The following is a 19,478-nucleotide window of genomic DNA, read 5'->3' as shown; positions in this document are numbered from 1 at the left end:
CACCACACTGAGTTCTTTTCATAGGACTTTGATGGTACTCATAGTTCTCTTTTAGCAGATGCTTACCTTATTACAGAGGTACCATTCTAATTTCTTTACATGACCATGGCACTGATCTGTATAACTAACCCTTTAAAGTAGGTAATTGATCACTGATGTATTTACAGGAAAAATGTAACAAAATCACCAATTGAGGAGGTTCAGCTGGAGTTACATTCCAGAACTGTCTGAGGACTAAAGCTAATAACTTGGAAAAAGCTAATCACTTTAGACATCATCCTGTTTCATAACTTAGCTGTTGTCCAGAATTTCATAACTATGGTCTATGGATCATTGATGATATGAATAGCTTTTCTTAGCACTTGTCATCACTTAACAAAGGCTGACTCCATTGATCTTAACCTCATAACCACCCTGCAGCAGTGGCTCCCAAAGGATAAAGTTTATAGTTGTAGGGCACAAAGACATGATATTGAGAGGATTTTTGTGCCATATCATTTTATCTGCACAAACAAAGTAAATTACCCTACCTGTTTTTCATTCTCTTGGGGTGTTGTCATATCGGTGTCTTCAGTAAAGATTAACAAGTAACTAACTTATTATTTTGCTTGCCAAAATAACTTATTATTTTGCTTGCCAATAAGTAACAGTAGCCTGTTAATTATTGTGTATGTGGTTTTTGTGGCCATAGATAATATGAAACAGTTTTAAACCTCTAGTGTCCTACATTGGATCAATTCTCCTTCATAGTTCATCTCCTATTATATCTCAACTAACAAAAAGTAAATTGCATAAGGAAAAACTTAAGTTTACTAATACATTTTTCTTCAATATTATGGAAATACAATATTGTTCATTAGTGGAATAAATCTGACTTATTCTTTTGCTTTAATGTATACTGAATCTCCCACAAATTACATGAATTTTTTATGTTCATAGCTTTACATGAACTATATGTATTTTTAACACTTACAAATAATTAGTGCTATGTGGGTGATACCTGTTTTAATTTATGTTCTAGAACATCAAAATGCCAGTCACAGCATCTTGCACTTAGTAGATGCTTATTGAATATTGTTGGCTTAGTGAGTAAGTTAGTCTGTAGTAGAATAAACAGATTTGTAGTCCTAAATTTTTTGCCTTCAATGTGTTATTGAATTACTAGTGTAGATTCTAGAGCAGTGGGATAAAAAGATCCTACCTATATCCTTATGCAGGAACAGTAAGTAGGTTTCATTGTGATTGAATTAATTTATTTCTCTTGAGAAGATTAATATTTTTTATATAGTATTTTGTAACTTTTGCTTTTAACCCTACCTTGACAACTTGTTTTCCTGTAAAAAGATTAATGTTTATTGTAGAGAATTAATTGAATATGAAAGTAAAAAGAAAAATTAGAATACTATACTCCTTGATCTTCTCATAGTTATAATCACTCATAATATTTGTTTATATTTTTTCTATTTCTTATACATGATTTCATATTGTGCATATAATTGATATTCTACACATTTATATAATGCTATATTATTTTAGTACTATAAATCGGCATTTTCTAGAAATTTAAATACTCTTTATAAGTAGCTTATGAATTGTTGCAAAACTGATGTGAGATGCTTTATTTTGTATTAGAAGACATTTGTATTATTCATTGTCAGTATCATAAAATTATTTTCCCATAAATTTTTATTATTTCTCTATTATGTAAGGTAGATTTCTAAAGCTAAAATTGTTGACTAAAATTTTTAAACTTTAAATTCTTTTTTTTTGTGTCTTTCTTGTTTTATTTTGTTTTGTTTTTTGTTTTTTTTCCGGTATCGGGAATTGAACTCACGACCTCTGGCTTGCCAGGCAGGCGCTGTGCTGCTGAGCTAAATCCCCAGCCCCTTGAACTTTAAATTCTTGATACATACTGCTTAGTAACTTTCCAGGATGCCTTTTAGCAATTCATGTTCCCATTAGAATTATAAATATTATTTTACTGAACTATCATTAAGAGATTATTATTTATATACACATTTTAGCAATTTTTATCTTGTAGTCCTATTGACTTTAATGTATTTTCAAGTAACAACTCTGCTCACATGTATAATAATTAAATATTTTGATGTAAGTTAATTATAAAGTTTAAATTTCCAGAATTTGTTTTGGAGGCTGTGTATTACAACAGAGTTTCCATTTAGATACAAGTATTTTTCAAGTCTGATTATAAACTTTTGTTTAATCTAGGATTACATAAACTTTTGCCTCAGTATCTATACTACTGGTAGTTTTGTCCCAGTATGTTGGGTTGAGGCATTGTGCATTATGTCTGCTGTGGGTCTTAGCATTCTTTCTCGTAGTGATCAGTCTCAGTTCTATTTGCTGTCATAACAAAGTTAGTGAGCAAAGTTTACTTTTATTTATTTAAGCATTTTTCTGTGGACTGTTCTTTCTCACCAGTTTTTCTAGCCAAACTGAGTGCAGATGAATCAGAGTAGTTTCACTTTAAAGAACAGTAGTCCTATTTGTATTAGGAAATCAATAGTCTAGGAAGAATATAAAAATTATTTTTAAGTATTTGCCTCACCCACTCGTGAAATTATCTGCATTTCAGAGGCCATGGTGAATCTCAGTTCCTTGCTAGTAGTTGTTTTTGCTAAAACTGCTAAGGAGCTGTGTCTGTTCACAGATACAAAATTTAAAGTGAGCTGAAATGTATTCTGGGGAACATAAAGATCTAAAATAATTCAGCTTCTTGATGCACTGGAGTCTTTCTTTGTAGAAATTGTCTCAATGTAAAAACTAGTTCCTATTCAGTAAATTAATATGTATTTATGACATACTTGTTTTGCATTTCAGAGTCCCGGCTGAATTGCAGTCTGTTTGTGCCACGTAGCCAAATAGGTATGTACATGAATTACCTATAGCTGTGTAAACCTGTGTGATGAGGCAGTTTTACATTTTGTGTTAAAATTGCATATAGATTTCATAATAGAAAAGTGTTATTTTTGAGTTCTGTACTTACAGATATTGACAGCTTCAAAGCACAGTATGTTTTATACATACGTTGACTTTCATTTTATTGTAAGACTCAGATAAACATTTCTGAAATTTGATGAGGCAGAATAATTCTAATTACATAGCATTCTTCTGGTAAGGATTAGACAGTATTTTATGGAACTGTACTATTAAAGTGACTGGTGATATAGGGTTGGGCTATTGCAAAAACCAGTATGTTTTTGACATTATTGCTTTATTTTTAAACTTTTTTTTCTTGTTTTTGAGTTTATTTTCTGTGGGTGTTGCTTTAGGTAAGGAGTGGTTGCAGATGTACTGTCTGCTGCATTGTCTCAAACACCAGACAAATGGGAAAAAAGTTTGCACCTGTTTAAAATCTCAGCCGTGCAGTGTTGTGGATCCTGGGCAACAAGCAGGCATTTTCAAAAGCTTGGTTGCACCTGCTCAATTGTTGCTTGCAGCTGTGTCATATGAGAACACAGAGAAGCTTGTTAGCAGTTTGCTTGTGCTAAAACGTATTTGTATTTTGTGTACTCTGAGTTTGTAAGATGCTTACTTGATGTAGACCTTGAGCTATTACACTGGTTTGTGATAAAACTCACTGGTTTTAGCTCACATTTATTTTCTCCAAATCCTTTGCTTTGTGTTTCAAATATTTTTAAGTGGCTGCTGACTGCCCTAGATAATGTGCATACTGACTTCTCCAAAGGATACCTGGGAGAGTAGATCTCTCCAGATAATTGCATTGATAATAATTTTTGTCCTGGTAGAAACATTCTGCATTTGGCGCATTTTCATCACGTTGGCAGCCCCACTATGTGAGGCTGGATGTAGTTATTGATCCATTTAGCTGAACAGATTTGAAAGCATTTGGCTATTAGTGGACACATGGGGCATATTCAGAAAATTTAAGGGTATATTGTAAGATGATTTCTTGATTTGTGCATGTGTCTCCGTTGCAGTTGGGCTGGAAATAAGGGAGAAAAAAATGAAAATTAAATAGTAATCCTAGATGACAGAGTAAAATCCAGATGTAGATTTTAAGGCTAGAATATTATCCTTCAATCAAATGCTATTATCCTTCAATCAAAATCAACCTGTTTTTTTCCCATGTCTTACTGATGGTGATATTATGTTTCTTTTCATTAATGGCTTTATGTATTCTCTGACAAATATCTATATTTTAATATAGACAACAACAATTGTTAACTACATATTTTATAAGTGAAGTAAAGTTAACTAAATGTAACAAATCTGATATAAATGTAGTTAATTTATTCAGTGGGCCCAGATTCTTAATATTAACAATTTCTTCAGATGGCTTGCATTCTCTTTAATATATAAAAAATGTTAAGGAGTTTCCTTTAATATTTAGTAACATAAATCTTCACTCTTCAAGTTGGTTTATCTTTTTCTTTTATTGGGTCATTCAGAAGCTGTAAAAAAGATCACCGCAATATGAATTTGTCTAACTGCTTGGGGAGTATGAAACATAATTACAAAAGTAAATACAGGGTTGGTCATAACCCCTTATGCAATGCCTTATACATAGTAGTTGGTCAATAAATGAATGAATGTATGAATAAAGTATTTCTGGTGTTGTGTTAGAAATTCAGGGATACTACCCTACGTACATATTACTTGTTATATATTTTGGATAAACCTCAGTAATGTTATATCGCTGGTTAGAAAGAGATGAAAATAATAAATTCTCTTTGTAAAATGAGAAATTAAATAATTTGAACCTCTCATTACTAGAGATCGTTTTAAAATACTAATACTTCCTTTATACTTGTTTTACTGAGTATGAGAACAGTCTTTTTCTTATCCCCATTACACACACAAGGCTGAGACATTAATGGTTATTTGTCACCTTGGAAACTCCTTTCAGCATAGGGATAAACAAATCTGTTTTGTATGGCTAATGCCTTAACCTTCCTGAGCACTCACTATGCTCTCTTTCTCCCTACCTCCATCTCACTAAAAACACAAAAATAAAATGTGTGTTGACCTTTGGGTCATATAAGATCAGAACATATTAAAAAATTGAAGCTGTTTTAATAAACAGAATTGTGGACCCTTTATTTACTATATAGACTACATGTTTATAATTATCTTTTTACTTTCTAAGTTCCAACTGTAAATGCATGAAGTCAAGCAAAAGTACAGTCAACATACAGCAGCTAAATTCTGTTTTAGATAGGCCCTTCCAAAGTTCCATTTTCTCATGGTGTGATGCATTCACGTAGGAATGACTCATGTTTCAAAAAGAGCTGATAATTACTGCATCAAAATGTCTTGTTTATGCTTTTCAAATTTTGGTGTCACTTATTGATGATATTCATGAGTACTTTTAGACTTAAAAGTGCCTTTTGTTTAGAACAATTTTTCTTTCACCTCTATTTATGCCAGTGGTAAAAGACAAATAACAGCATGTTTTTCCTCATAAACCATAGTATTCTAGATTGTACTGTATCTCTGTGTTAGTCTCAACATTAAAAATTAAGAAATGAGTGAAGAATGTGTACTAGCTAGAACATTAATGATTAAAATGTTCTGTGTAGGAATTATTATGTGGAATCTCAAGAATAAATTTAAAAGCCATAGGATTCCTAGGCATAATTGCAAGTTTCCCTGTGGTTTCAGGAGTAAAGAATTAAAGAAAGAAAATGCACATTTAAACAGAAGATAGCATGCCTGAATGTACTTTGTTATCTTTTCTCCTCCCATCACTTCTTCCCTTCTTCATTTATTTTCTTCATTTTATTCTGTGTGTTAAATAAATACTGGACACAGTGATAGGCTAAAGGAATAAAACAAAATTCTTGTCCTCAAAGATCGCACAAGCTAGAGGGAGACAAAGATATATAAACTGCGTTCTTTTTGGATTCATTATTTATTAATGATATGGATCTAGTCAAGTCTCTGTTCCTTTGTTTTTTATTGTGTAAAATTAAATGTAGTATCTGCTTCATATTTTACTGTGTTCAAAATCTCGTGACACATTACATGTAAATTCTTAGTCCAGTGGTTGATACGTAGCAAGGAGTCAATAAATCTTAGCTGTACTACTATTATTTCTATCACCACCACCATTACTACCGTCAGTACTGCTCTCAATACTGAATAAGGATTGCCTAATTGCCTAGGAGCAGAGATCCTAGTCTGAGCATTGTTGCATAGATTGTCTCAGAAGTTTTGTCCAAAGTTACTTCTGCTTTTAAGAATTTAGGAAAGATTTTTTAAATCATAGGTAAATATGTGAAATCCAAAAGACCTTCATGCATTCTTTCTTATCATTTACTCAAATTTTACTATGGTAAAATATACATAAAATTTACCATCTTAACCTTTTTAAGTGTGCAATTCATTGCTTAGATAAAATGCTTGTGTAGTCATTACAACCACCTATCTCCATAACTCTTTCATTTTGCATAACTGAAGTGCTATCTATCTATCTGTGTATATATATATTTAAATAAACTATCATTCTTCCCTTTCCCCAAGTTTTGGCCACCACTGTTACACTTTATGTCTCAATGATTTTCTCTACTCTTAACCATATAAATCGAATCACACAGTATTTGCCTTTTTGTATTTGACTTCACTTAGAGTAATGACTTCAGAGTTCCTCCATGTTGTAGTATATATCAGAATTATTTTCTGTTTTTTGAGGGTTGAAAAATATTCCTCTGTATGAATTTAACACATTTCTCTCTCAGTGCACACTTGGGTTACTTGCATATTTTAGTTATACATAATTCTGCTATGTACACAAGTGTGTGATATTTCCTTGAGAACCTTCTGTTAGTTTTTTTTTTTTTTCCTTTTGAGTATATGCCTAGAAGTAAAATTGCTGGATCATATAGTAATTCTATTTCTCATGTGTTCTTATAATGAAATTGATCTCATCAAATTGATTGACTTCTTTTAGTTTGTATTTGGGTATGGCTTTAGTTTCTTAACAAGGAGAGTAACATAAGCCAGGTTCAGCAAGAATATTATTCATGTGAGTTTAGATGGTTCGAATGGCTCTCGGAATACCTTAAATGAATCAGCATTTTGGAAACTAGTGATGCTATGAGGATATCCAAATTGTGAATTACTCTCGAAGCATATCTTGCAATGGAAGGCATGTTAATACAACCTAGACAACTCCCATCCATCTTTTGAAGGTCAGATGTGAACTGTGTACATGCCAGTATACTCTAACAGGCATTGAAACAAACTAGAGGTGGTTCTCTTGGCAAGGTTGACACAATCTAAGCAGAAGGTTTAATGGGCTTAGCTGTCAACGTTAGTAGAGGGCTGTGTTAAGTTACTCTTTTTCTTATTCAGAAGGAAATTGGTATGGTAAAATGCCTTGATTCCCTCCAATGCAAACTCCCTCAATAGTAGAAAAGACAAATATATATATACACACACACACATATATATATAAATTTTCCCTCATTATCTTTATTAAAAACAAAATGATCTTAATTACAATCAACCATTTTCTTCCACTAGGGTGTTGTATTTAAGTAGTACTACCTTCCTGAATAGCAGTTAGAAAAAGATTTCTTTAAAAAGGGGGCAAACACCAGATAACATATACAATTCATCCTTATTCAGCACAGATAATACAGTTAATGAGTCTGATTTTGAATGTATAGTTTTGACTATGATGGACAGAGGTAAAATACTGATGATTATTGAAATTTTTATTTAGTTGGATGTCAGCTTGCTGAGATTGTGGTACCAAAGTGTCATAAATTTAGTATTTTAGGCAGAAATTCGATGTCTCACAGTTTAGAGGTCTGATATCAAGGTTTATGGGAAAAGTTCCTTGCCTCTGTGAGCTGTGAGGGGCAGATCTATTCTGGGCCTCACTCTTTAGATGGCCCTCATGTCTCTGTATCTCTTCACATTTCCTTCCCTCTGTGAGTGTCTATCTTGTTGTCTAAATTTTTCCCTTTTTTATAAGGTCATCAGTCGTGTTATTTTAGCATCCACATTAATAAACTCATTTTAACTTGATTGCTTATGAAGAGACTCCTCTATCTCCAAATGGAATAACATTGTGGTTGAAGTTAGGACTCTAACATATGTTTGGGGAGACATAATTTAACTCAATACATGGGTTAATGGTGAACATTTGAATGGTAAAGATTCATACTGTATCAATAACAGGATATATATATGTGTATATGTAGATATTATTTAATGTTAAGTAGATATTATTTAATAAATTATAAAATAAAGGATAAACACTTTCTCCAAATACATACAGCCAATGAATATTAATTGCTGACATTTTAAAACAGCTTTTGAAGGGGATGAGCTTCATTACAACTCAGTCAAAATCCTCAAATTATCTTGAGCACTCAAGGCTGTGGTTTTGGTTTTGTTTTGTTTTGCCTTTAGTGCTGTGCCAAAGGCCATTTTATCTATTAAAATGGTGCATTATGTTATTGTATAAATGCTGGATCACTGGCTGCCTGCATATTCACTCCTCATTTTTTTGCTGACCATTGTCTTTGAAACCTTAGTGTTTCAGCTGTCTTGTGCCTGATGTAGCTTTCGGAAAGGTTGGAGTCTGAGTGTTGACTGCCTGGGTTGCTTCTGGCCCCCGTTTGTGTGGATGTGGATGGCACTGAGAATCAAGTGGTGCCTAGAGTCTGTTACTCAGCACATGTGCTTCCCCGCCTTATTTTTGTGTTTTTCATATTTACCAGGTAACATGATCTTTCTCTTCTTTTCTACAATCCCTGCCATAAGTGAGGGACATTGACAGGGGATGGATGTGAGTGACAAAACAGAGACTGTCTCTGCTTACATGAAAGCCAGTGTGTTTATACGTGTGCACTTTAACCTGGCCACAGCCTTATTGGTACTCACTCACACTAAGGAACATGGAACATTGTGTACCTCACGTAAGTTTCCCATCTTACCAGAGAACACATTTTCTTTCTCACTTCCATGTTTTAAAGCAAAAATAGCTCATGACCCATTTTCACTAATAATTCTCGTAAGTCACCCTTGTATTCATTTATAAGATTTTTTCCCACCCACTATCTGTCTAGCCTGGCTTAAAATTTTTATATATGTAGTTTTAAAAAATTGATTAACTGGAGAGGTGCCCACTCCTCTGTGCTGTATAATAAGGATTTAAAAACTGTGCACTGAATTCTGTATAGAGTAATTAAAACTGACCCACATTTGGACCTGAGTACACCAGGACTTAGCCAAACTTGCCATGAGCTGAGTTCTGGTGGCAGATGGGAACTAATGAGGACACACTCCACTCCAGAATTTCCCAGCTGCTTGGCCCCTTTTTGTACAAACAAGGTTTGGAGCGAAGTCCGGATCCCAAGAGCATGTTTTGTAAATGTGCTATACCCAATGATTTGGGAAATGTCTCACAAAATTAGGCTCTTTAAACCTCTCCTTAAGACTCCAGCTATTGTCCAATTTAAACATAAAAATTCAAAGGTGGATTTTATGCTTTCTCTATTTTAAAATTTTAAATAAAAATCACATCATATGCCTCCATCTTTCTTCTGTGCCTGGCTATGGAGTGAGCACTTTTATGAAAGCCTGGACATTGGCAGGTAGTTGTCTTGGGGACAGTTGTACATCAGGATTGACTATGTCTCCTTGCAACCTATGGATCTCTTCAACTGGTTTGATGTCCTGGGACTATTCAGGCAGATGTAATTGAATCAGTTTGATGCAGCTGTAGTTCGCATGTGGTCTCTCAGATTGCTAGCACCTGCTTGTTTTTTGTTTTTTGTTTTTTTTTTCCAGCTCACTATAGAGAGAGAAGTGCCAAAACCGGCACTGGTGTTGGTCTTGGAGCAAAATAAAGCACTCCAGATCTTATGCTCCATTCCCTTTCCAGCTTACCCATATAGTCACTGATGCCTGAATTAATAAAAGCCTTTTCATGATAAGGTCTGAGGTGTCCTTTTCCTGTTTATTCTTCTCTGTACGCGTTCAGATTCTGATAGTACTGACCATGCATCCAGAAAAAATAAGGGAGCATAATGGTGATCAGGTGGCTTTGGGGCTCGCTTATCATTAGAGAACTGGGTAGCCTGTGGTTTGCAGAATCATTTAAATGAATGCACCAAATTCATTTGCTGTTCCAGCACAGTCTTATTGGCACAGAAAATGAGCAGTAAATGTATAACAAACTGCGAACTGTTATGGAATATGATAAATTCACATTTTTAGCAGAGGAAGTATAAAATGGAACTATTTCTCTAATGTAAGCTCTAAGGTAATTGATATGATTTCTTCAACACTTACTATGTGCAGGAACATACAATATAGTAAGGTAGTGATAAAAATTCTAGGACATAAATACGTAGAGTCTATTTTAAAGATATAGATTTGTGACTTTATTTTAACCTTATCTTTTTGTTCCACTTTATTTGGCAGGCATAAACTTAACTCAATATTATCAGTATCCTGTGTGTAATTTGAATTGTGATAAAAAGGCAATATATTTTTAAATATTATAGTTTGCCTTACACGGTTCCTAGAAAATAGATTTAATATTGATAATATTTTGGGAACAGCTATCAGATTAATGGAGTTTATGAATATTATGAGTAGGAATGAATCCTAAAAAGGTCATTTATCTATCATCAGCAGGTGTTTATTTTGAAAGACCTAACTAGATGCCGTGAATACAGAGAAAGATCTACGGCGCTTGGCTACAAGAATATGATAGCATGCTTGAAGACACATGACACAGATTTAAAATAGGTACTGTTGGTGTCAAATGAAAGCTCTAGACCTCACAATCCCTTCTTTCCCTTGAAAGACATCTTGAGTCCACGATGGCTCTTCCCGCCCCCAAGGCAGAACTTGACTGCAGAATAGCAACACTTTCTGTAACTGTTCCAATTGATGGAAGTTGACTTTAAGATGAAACCCATTTACCATTGCTGAAAAGAAAAAAAAAACACATTATATACTAAAGATATGTAGTGGTGGCAGAGATATTTGTGAGCTACAGTGAAAGGCTAGGCTTGAAGTAGACCTTGAATAAAAAATGAAAATGAAAAATAAGACATAAGTTACTAGACAGAGAAAGTTAAGCATTGTGAAGCTGTGAAGATGAGGACTGTGATGGCAGTTAAGTATGGGGAATGAGTTAAGATGGGGATTGAACAGCAGAATCAAAAATAATGAGTAGACCTCAATTATAAATAAATTGGTGGTTACATAATTATTAGGTTAGCATTTCTCTCTGATAGACTGTAAACTCTGGAAAGTATTATATGATTATTTATCATAAAATACTTCCTCATAGAGATCATCACTGCTTCCTTCAGTCTTAATAGATTTCCCGTCTATTTCTCTAAGTTCTTACTCTTTTTGTTCCTGTACACACTTCACCACCCAGATTTTGGAGCACTTTTCACTGCCAATATTCTGTGTAAAGAATTGAGGAGTATTCAAAGGGTTTTTTTTTCTTCTATACATTTATTTTTACATGTTCTTTTTAATTGATTTGTGCCCAGTGTGGTAGTACATGCCTGCAATCCAAGCATTTTTGGGAGGCTGAGTCAAAAGTATCAAACATTGATCCCTTCCTAAGCAACTTAGCACTTAAGACTTTGTTTCAGAATTGAACAAAAAATAAAATATAACCTGGGGGTGTAATTTAGTGAAAGGCTCTAGATTAAATCTCCAGTGTGACAAAAAGTGAATATTGTGGCATTCTCAATACTTGCTTGGAATAATTTCTGTTCTTCTCAGGGAAAAATAAACCAATATGTTAACATAAAATCAGTACAGGGGTTGGGAATAACAGATCTGGATTGAAGTTTCTGTGCTTCTGTTAATTGGCTGTGAGTTTGTGACAAGTCTTTCATATGCTTTTAGGCCAAGTTTCCTCATCTATAAATTAGACGAGGATAACACAAAGCCTTCTTGATTTTCTCCTTTCTCTTCTTGTCCTCATCATCACAACTCTGCTCTCAGACAGTATAATAAAATACAGTCTACTGTACAGATCTTCCTTGTCTACTTTTATTACTTGCTTTAGCTATTGCATCTGGACTTTGCATAGAACATTATATGCACTTGAAATGAAGCAAGAATACAGAAAACTTCATAACGCAGTCATGGCTAATTTGACTCATTTGCTTCTCAATAACAATGATCTCTCATATGTAATATAACAGCTTAATATTAGTAATGTGCACATTTAAATTATTCGTTAAACCTATCTAAAATGCTGACTTTTGTGATTTATTTATTCCCTTGGTTTTTTTTTTTTTACTGAAAATTTTTGTCGTTACTCATTCAGTTATATTCACTTTCTACCTAATTATGTGTGAGTAGTCTAATCACTATATTCCCATTTTATGGAACATATAAAGTCTAAGAAGTTCAGTGTTTTAGAGAAAGTAATTTAAATTTAAATAAACTCTCCCCTGATTAGTAAGAACCATTTATTTCCACTTTTAGAATATTTGGTGATTTAATCATACATTTGGCAAAGACTTATTAACTACTAAAACGTTTTCATTTATTCATGATCATTAAATACCTCTTAGGTTAAAATGATAAAATAATCTTAAGAAATGATATTTTCAATTTTCTAGAAAGTAAATTTCTTCATTCTTTTTTGCTTAATTATATGTAATATTTAATTAGATATATCTACACATATCCTCATCATTTTAATAATCTTTAAGGAACTTTATGTAATTTTTACTTTTCTAAATTTATCAATTCCTGAATAATTAAGGTAAATGTGTGATAAAATTACTTCTCACAAAATATATTTTCAATAATGTATTTGAACTTTTTACACTATTTACCATTCATTTTTTGTTTAAATACATCAAAACAGGATTACACTTAAAATTACGATTTTTTTAAAAAATAAAAGATACATAAATATAGATGTTCTGAATTCATAGCTGCATGATTTTGAGATGTATAGAAAATAAATAAAGATGAACTAAAACATTGCCTTCATAATGCGTTAAATCTTTGTGCCAAGCAGGAGAGCTAAATTCGGTATTATTTCTGAAATGGTTAATTTGTGTATCTGGAGATAGTTCAAGCATATTCTTTAATCATACTGGCCTGATGCCCAAAGCAAAGCAACATATACATATTAGAGTGTCAAAATAGTATATAGCCCAGGCCAATAGGAAATTGAATTTTCTACTGTAAATTTGATACCATATTTAAATTTCCATTGATCACAACTAGGTGTGTTTACTTTCTCAATCCAGTTCTTGAGCAACATAAATTTTCACCTGCTAATGGATTTGAATTATGTCTAATTTAGTAATTTGAAACATAACTTTTTAATTATATATTCAATCACAAAATGTTTATTAATTATTCACATCAGTATACAACTTCAGTTCTTTAAATATGACCAATATTAATAGAAGAACAAACCCTGATTTTCTTACAAAGAGAAGATTTTAAGAAATTGTATCCGTTTTGAAGAGCATCTCCATGTGAGTTAAGAGGAAGCAACTCAGAGTAGAAGGCAGTACATTCCTCTTCCTTTTGACTTACTACTGCTAGCAGTCATCAGTACAACCTCTCAGTACATTGTCTTATCCATCTCTCTTTGTGCTTTGTGCTCCTGTCAGCTGGAGACTTTGAGTTCACCTCTTCGAATTATGAAACTGCTGTACCCTCTCCTTTTCTTAGGCCCAGAGAGTATGGTAAAAGTATACTAACCACATCGTGCTGCTATAATACATTATCACAAACTGAGTGGCTTAGAAATAGAGTTTTATTCTTTCAGAATTCTAGAGGCCAAAAATCTATAATCCCAGTGGGTGGCAGGCCACTTACCCTCTGAGGGTTCTAGGTGAGGGTTTGTTTTTTGGGTTGTTTTCCCTTTTTTTTTTTTTTTTGACCTCTTCTGACTCTGGTGGCCCCTAACCCTCCTAGGCTTCTGCTATCAGCATTTCAAACGGTTTCCATCTTTGCATCCCCTTCCTTTTTTCTGTGCTTGTCCCTCTGTCCTCTCCTCCATTTATAACGATATCAGTCATTGGATTTAAGACTCACCTTAAATCAAGAATGATTTAACCTCACAGTCCTTAATTTACCACATCTGCAATAGCTCTATAACCAAACCGTGTTACTTTCTGAGGTCCAGGGTGGACATGAAATTTGGGGGTTGCAATCTGCTATGCAAACTAACTTTATTTTTCTGTAGTAGATATAGACGGAAGGCTTATTTACAGACTAACATCTTAATTCTTTCTGTCTTATATCTTTGAAAGAGCTTTTCTGTTCATTTAGAGAATACTAGTTGCCTTAGCCCCTTGGTATTTTTATAAATTTAATTGCATTTTTATTTTTTTTCACTATACCCTTTTAAACTACTAAAACTTCTTTTCATTATAAATAATGAACTGGAGGCATAGAGTAAGTAACCGACAAGATTATAGTCATTCTGCTGAAGCAGTGCAAAATTAAATGCTGACCTTGGAGTCATCCAGCTTTTCTGTGACTTCATGTGTGTTGAGTGCCAAATGTGCTTTTATAGCCCATGGTCCTTTCAAAAAAATTTGCCTAAATCATAAGTTACAGGAATCCTAAGTTACATCATTTTTTCATGCTGATCTCCAGTCTCTGTAAGCCAGGTACATACCTGAAACTTAGTGCTGTAGGTGAACAGAAACATTGTTCCAAATGATTGACTACAGACAATAAAGTAGTCCTATATTTATCATCAACAGGATCTTTATTAAAGATTACATATTCAAATAAACAGCAATTAAGTGATCAGCAGAAACCTAGGTATCCAGGACAGGATCAAAAGATTAAGTTTCACTTTAGAAAGCATAATTACTTTTTACCTTTATGTAGTAAAAAAATAAATGGCTGAGCCAGGATTTAAACTCAGCTCTGCCCAGCTCAAACACCTGCATGCTTTCTGTTTCTTCCAAGTGGATTCTCAATCTATTGGAAAGGTTTTCTTTTCTTGTAAATATGGAGTAGACCACTACTCGTGTGAGGATGAGCAGATGGAGCAGGGAGCAAAGTAGAATCATTCCTAAAAGAATTGAAATATAATTGGAAACATTTGTTGACCTTCATTCCGCCTTGTGATTGTGGAATACAGGTGTATTTTCTTTAAAAATAATAAACCAACCATTTGAATTTTTAAAATATTTAATTAGGAGAGTGATTATATGAGTCATTATAAATCTTACCTACTGGACAATTTCTTTAAGTTTCTCACTTTTTGGTTGCGTTACTCGTTTGAAAAAAACAATTGTATACATGTACGATAGAAAACTTTTATTTATTTATTTAGAATTAAGAATTAGACACATATCAGAGAATAAAAAGTATGAAATGGAAATGAAAATCTCTAGAATAATACAGTTAAATACATACAATGGAATGGCATTAATACAAAACTATGGTTTGTGTGCAAAATACATTAATTGAATTAATCTATTTTAGTGTGTCTTGTTCCAGAATCAAAGAGAAGAAACTATTCTTTTACCAGATTGCACATTTCTCGCTTTTCCACCACAGATGAAGCGTTACAATTCACATTTGGTCCCCAGGCACTTGAAACAGAGCGATATCTGAATGAATACCAAGACCCTTTACCTTAATGAGCTACAATAGTAGTGGTGATGGTAATGAGTGTGTAAACTCTATATAAATAAATGTATAAATATGTCTAGAAAGTTTTAGGTGCTATTTCTGAAGTACAACACAAAAATGCAGGATAGAGGATGCCTGGGAGTAGGGATGGAGTCATGGGTGGCCTTTCTGAAAAATAACGTTGCTTAGTGACTAATGTAAAGGAGCGAGTCAGGGGAAATCTAGTATAGGAAATCTGATCTCTGGATTCTTCCATGTTGCTTGGAATTGTGCATTCAAACTGTGTACTTTAGTTATGGTTTTACAAAAGGCATATCCTGTCTAATGATCATAAAACACAGTTGGGAGACTGGGAGCAAACAGTCAGTTCTCCTATTTATCCTATTTATGGTAGTAAATGTGATACTAATAAGCACGTTAGAATGGATGAAAGGTATTTAAAAATTGTAGAAGTCTAATCTGTGGAAGCGGAAGTTAAGTTTATTCAAAAAAGGAGGAACTGGGGCTGGGGATTTAGCTCAGCAGCAAAGCGCCTGCCTGGCAAGCGCAAGGTCGTGAGTTCGGTTCCCGGTACCAGAGAAAAACCAAAAAAAAAAAAACAAAAAAGGAGGAACTGGTTTACTTGCTATGCATTTAGGAAGTCTGTTGTCCCCTCTTGTACCAGATATTGATATAAGGAGCCCCCAAGGATTATTTATTCCTTAGGTAAACTGTCTTTTAGATGATCATTTTTTCTTTTTCTGCATATCAAGACTGAAAGTGGAAATGGAAGGCAAAACATAATATTTTTAGTTTTTTGTTGTAATATTAATCGCATAATAACTCAAGATTTAACATACATTTTAGGAATATGTAGTTATCTTTTCATTTCATTGTACTTTAACGTAAGAAATCTGTTATTCTCATATCTCCTTTCATCTTGAAACAGAAATTTCTTCAAATGCTTCATTCAAAATTCAATTATGCATCCATAGCTAGACAAAGGTGTGTGCTAGTAAATTATTAAAATTGATGAAATTTACTGCATTTTCCTGAGTTTAATGTGTTTAATCAACATTGTATTCACCTCATTATTATTTCCAATGCTTGATACTATACCAGATAACAGTATTGCCATGATCCAGGCTGATAATATATAAAAAATGAACAAGGAAGTGAACAGTCTATTGTAAGCATTTGAAAAACAGCATCAAGTAACAGTTTCAAAACTTGCTTAGTTCTTAGATGAGATATAATTTTTTCACTAAAGAAAAATATCTATTTAATATAATTTTTAATAGGTGGTAACCAAATTCTAAGACCAAACTCTGATATTGTTACTAGCACAACCTTGTTAAAAGTTATACCATTGAATCTTTCTTTATTTAAAAAAAAATTTAAAAAACAAAGGCATAAACAAAACAATAAAACAATATAGAAATTCAAAACAAGGTGATAGAAGATTAACAACAGTTGTTATAGTACATATTGTTATTTTCAAAGTATTTGCTCAGATCACCTGACATAGGCATGCAAGGTTGATCAGACAGTTAAGCATTGGCTGTTCCTTTCAAGAAACCAATAGAAATCAGTGGTACAATTACCCCAGCTATTTGTGTGCGTATGTGTGTGTATGTGTGTGTGAATGTGTGTATGGAGAGAGAATAGGTAAATAGAGATAGACAGAGATATATATGTATATATATTTTCCTTGCTTCTTTTCACCATTGAATCTTGCCAAGGCAATTGCCATAGCTCTGTGCTTGTCACAAAAATGGAAACCAGAAATGGACCAAAGGACAACTTGCTTTCCCAATGTTACACTGTACAATTTCCACTATGTAATTTAGATGGTTATAAAAGTTATCATCCAAATCATAACGGAGAAATTTTGCTTTTAAACATTTATGTGTGTGTGTGAAGAATATTAAATCACAGTCGGAGGCCATTATTATATTGAAACTTAAATATTACAAATGAAAAGATACAGAGTAATTCTATCTTGTAAGCATACTCTATCATGTCATAAAATATAACAAACTTTTAAAGTGTTTGTGGCAGTATACTCTTGAATTTGTAAACTAGTTTTGACATTTGGTATAGATGAGAGTATATTCAAAAATTTATTTGACCATAAACTAGCAGATAGTGAAGTGTATCAGAAATGCTTCTCTGATCAGTCTTTCTTGGCATATTTCAACACTTTGGCATAGCAAAATTGTTGTGACCCAGAAGCACTACTTTTGCAGGAGTGTAGTGTTATATTCAATTTATTTAGCTTGTCAAAATTCTTAGCATATATATCATTTACTTTGATTTTAAAGACATGGTTACAGTCTGCATACAAAATAGCAAACATTTGCTAATTTTAGTAGCTATAGATGTACAAAATTGAAATTTATGTCTCAAATATATTTTTCTACTATTCATCAATGATTGACACATAAAAGTATATATTGTTAGAACTACAAGATTATTTACAGATTAAATTTCTGGAAAATTCATTTATTCAAAGAATAGGAAATGGAAATAGAAAAATGTATTTTTCACCACTTAATTTATTGATTTTAAAGTTATTTCCAATTTTGTTGCTTATCAAAAACTATTACAGTAAACAACCTCGAAATATATTTATATTTAGTTTAATATATACTAACTGTGAGGTCCTAAATGTTTGTAATTAAAATTTGTCTTCAAACACAGCCTCATCAATCTTGGGTTTTCAAAATTAGTATTCTAGTTTGAAAAGTACATATCTTGTTTCATCTTTGTTTTTATTTAAATTTCTTAATTTATGAGTTAGATTAAATAACATTTTAAACTTTCCCCAGTCAATCATGTTTCTTTTTTTGTAAATTGGACATTAAATGGTTTTACATTTTAATTGACATTTTTAATCTTTTATTGATTTTTTAGTCACTGTGTATATTATAGAAAGTAAAAATTCTTCTGTAATATGTGATTAATCTCAGTTATTTATTGTATTTTTAATTTTGAGTCTTTTTATATCATTGCATTTTTCAGTTATTTACTTGAGGACTTAGAAAAACTGTTGTGTAAAAGAATTACCCACTTATCTCAAAACAAGGTGATAGGAAATTAACAATGGTTGTTATGTTACATATTGTTATCTTCAGAGTAGTTACTCAGATAACTGCATATAGGCATGTAAGATTGATCAAACACTTACACATTAACTGTTCCTTTCAGTAAAGCAATAGAAATTAGTAGTACAATTATCTTAGCCCTTTTGTTTATATACATATACCTATTTTTCCTCCCTTCTTTATTTTTTTCTGTCATCCCAGTTGTTCCTTCCCTTTAAACAGTTTCTTGACCTTCCTTTCACAATATCTCTTGTACTTTTCAGATTTTATTTACTCTTTCAGGTTCTTATACTAGGGAGGCAATATAATATTTATACATATGAGTCTGATTTATTTCACTTATGAGTGTGGTTTCTAATTGCATCCATTTTCTCATAAAAGCCTCTAGTTCATCTTTCTTTGTAGCCCAGTAATACTCCATTGTATAAAAATACCACATCTTTTTTATCCATTCCTCAGTTGATGGACATCTGGATTGTTTCCAAGATTAAGCTATTATAAATTGTGATGTTATAAACATGGGTACACATACATCGCTGGGGTATGATGTTTTCATTTCCTCTGGACAGATACCCAAAGGAGGAATCACTGGGTTGAATGGGACCTCTAATCCTAGTTTACTGAGAAATCTCCAGACTGATTTCCACAGTGGCTGCACCAGTCTATACTCCCACCAACAGTGGAGAAGAGTTCCTTTTTCCCCACAGCCCCTCCTGCATTTGTTATTTATTGGTTGATTTTTTTTTTTTTATTTTAGAAATAAAAGGAGGAAAATACTAACAGACC

The 19,478-nt window shown here is 32.8% G+C and overlaps 1 protein-coding gene across 5 annotated transcripts in view; it reads left to right on the top strand.

Moving 5' to 3' along the window:
• The window catches only part of Zbtb20 (zinc finger and BTB domain containing 20), an 821,796-nt gene that overhangs the window by 245,746 nt on the left and 556,572 nt on the right, over window positions 1-19,478 (top strand). For all 5 annotated transcript variants that reach the window (XM_005386415.2, XM_013515065.1, XM_013515064.1 and 2 more), the window contains one exon: window positions 2,842-2,886. The gene's annotated coding sequence lies outside the window, so the exon portion shown is untranslated. The remainder of the gene's footprint in view (window positions 1-2,841; window positions 2,887-19,478) is intronic.

This window comes from Chinchilla lanigera, unplaced genomic scaffold (assembly GCF_000276665.1).
Source record: "Chinchilla lanigera isolate Chin_1 unplaced genomic scaffold, ChiLan1.0 scaffold00026, whole genome shotgun sequence".
NCBI classification, from domain to species: Eukaryota; Metazoa; Chordata; class Mammalia; order Rodentia; family Chinchillidae; genus Chinchilla; species Chinchilla lanigera.
Note: the sequence above shows the minus strand (reverse complement) of the source record. Positions and strands in the feature narration are given on the sequence as shown.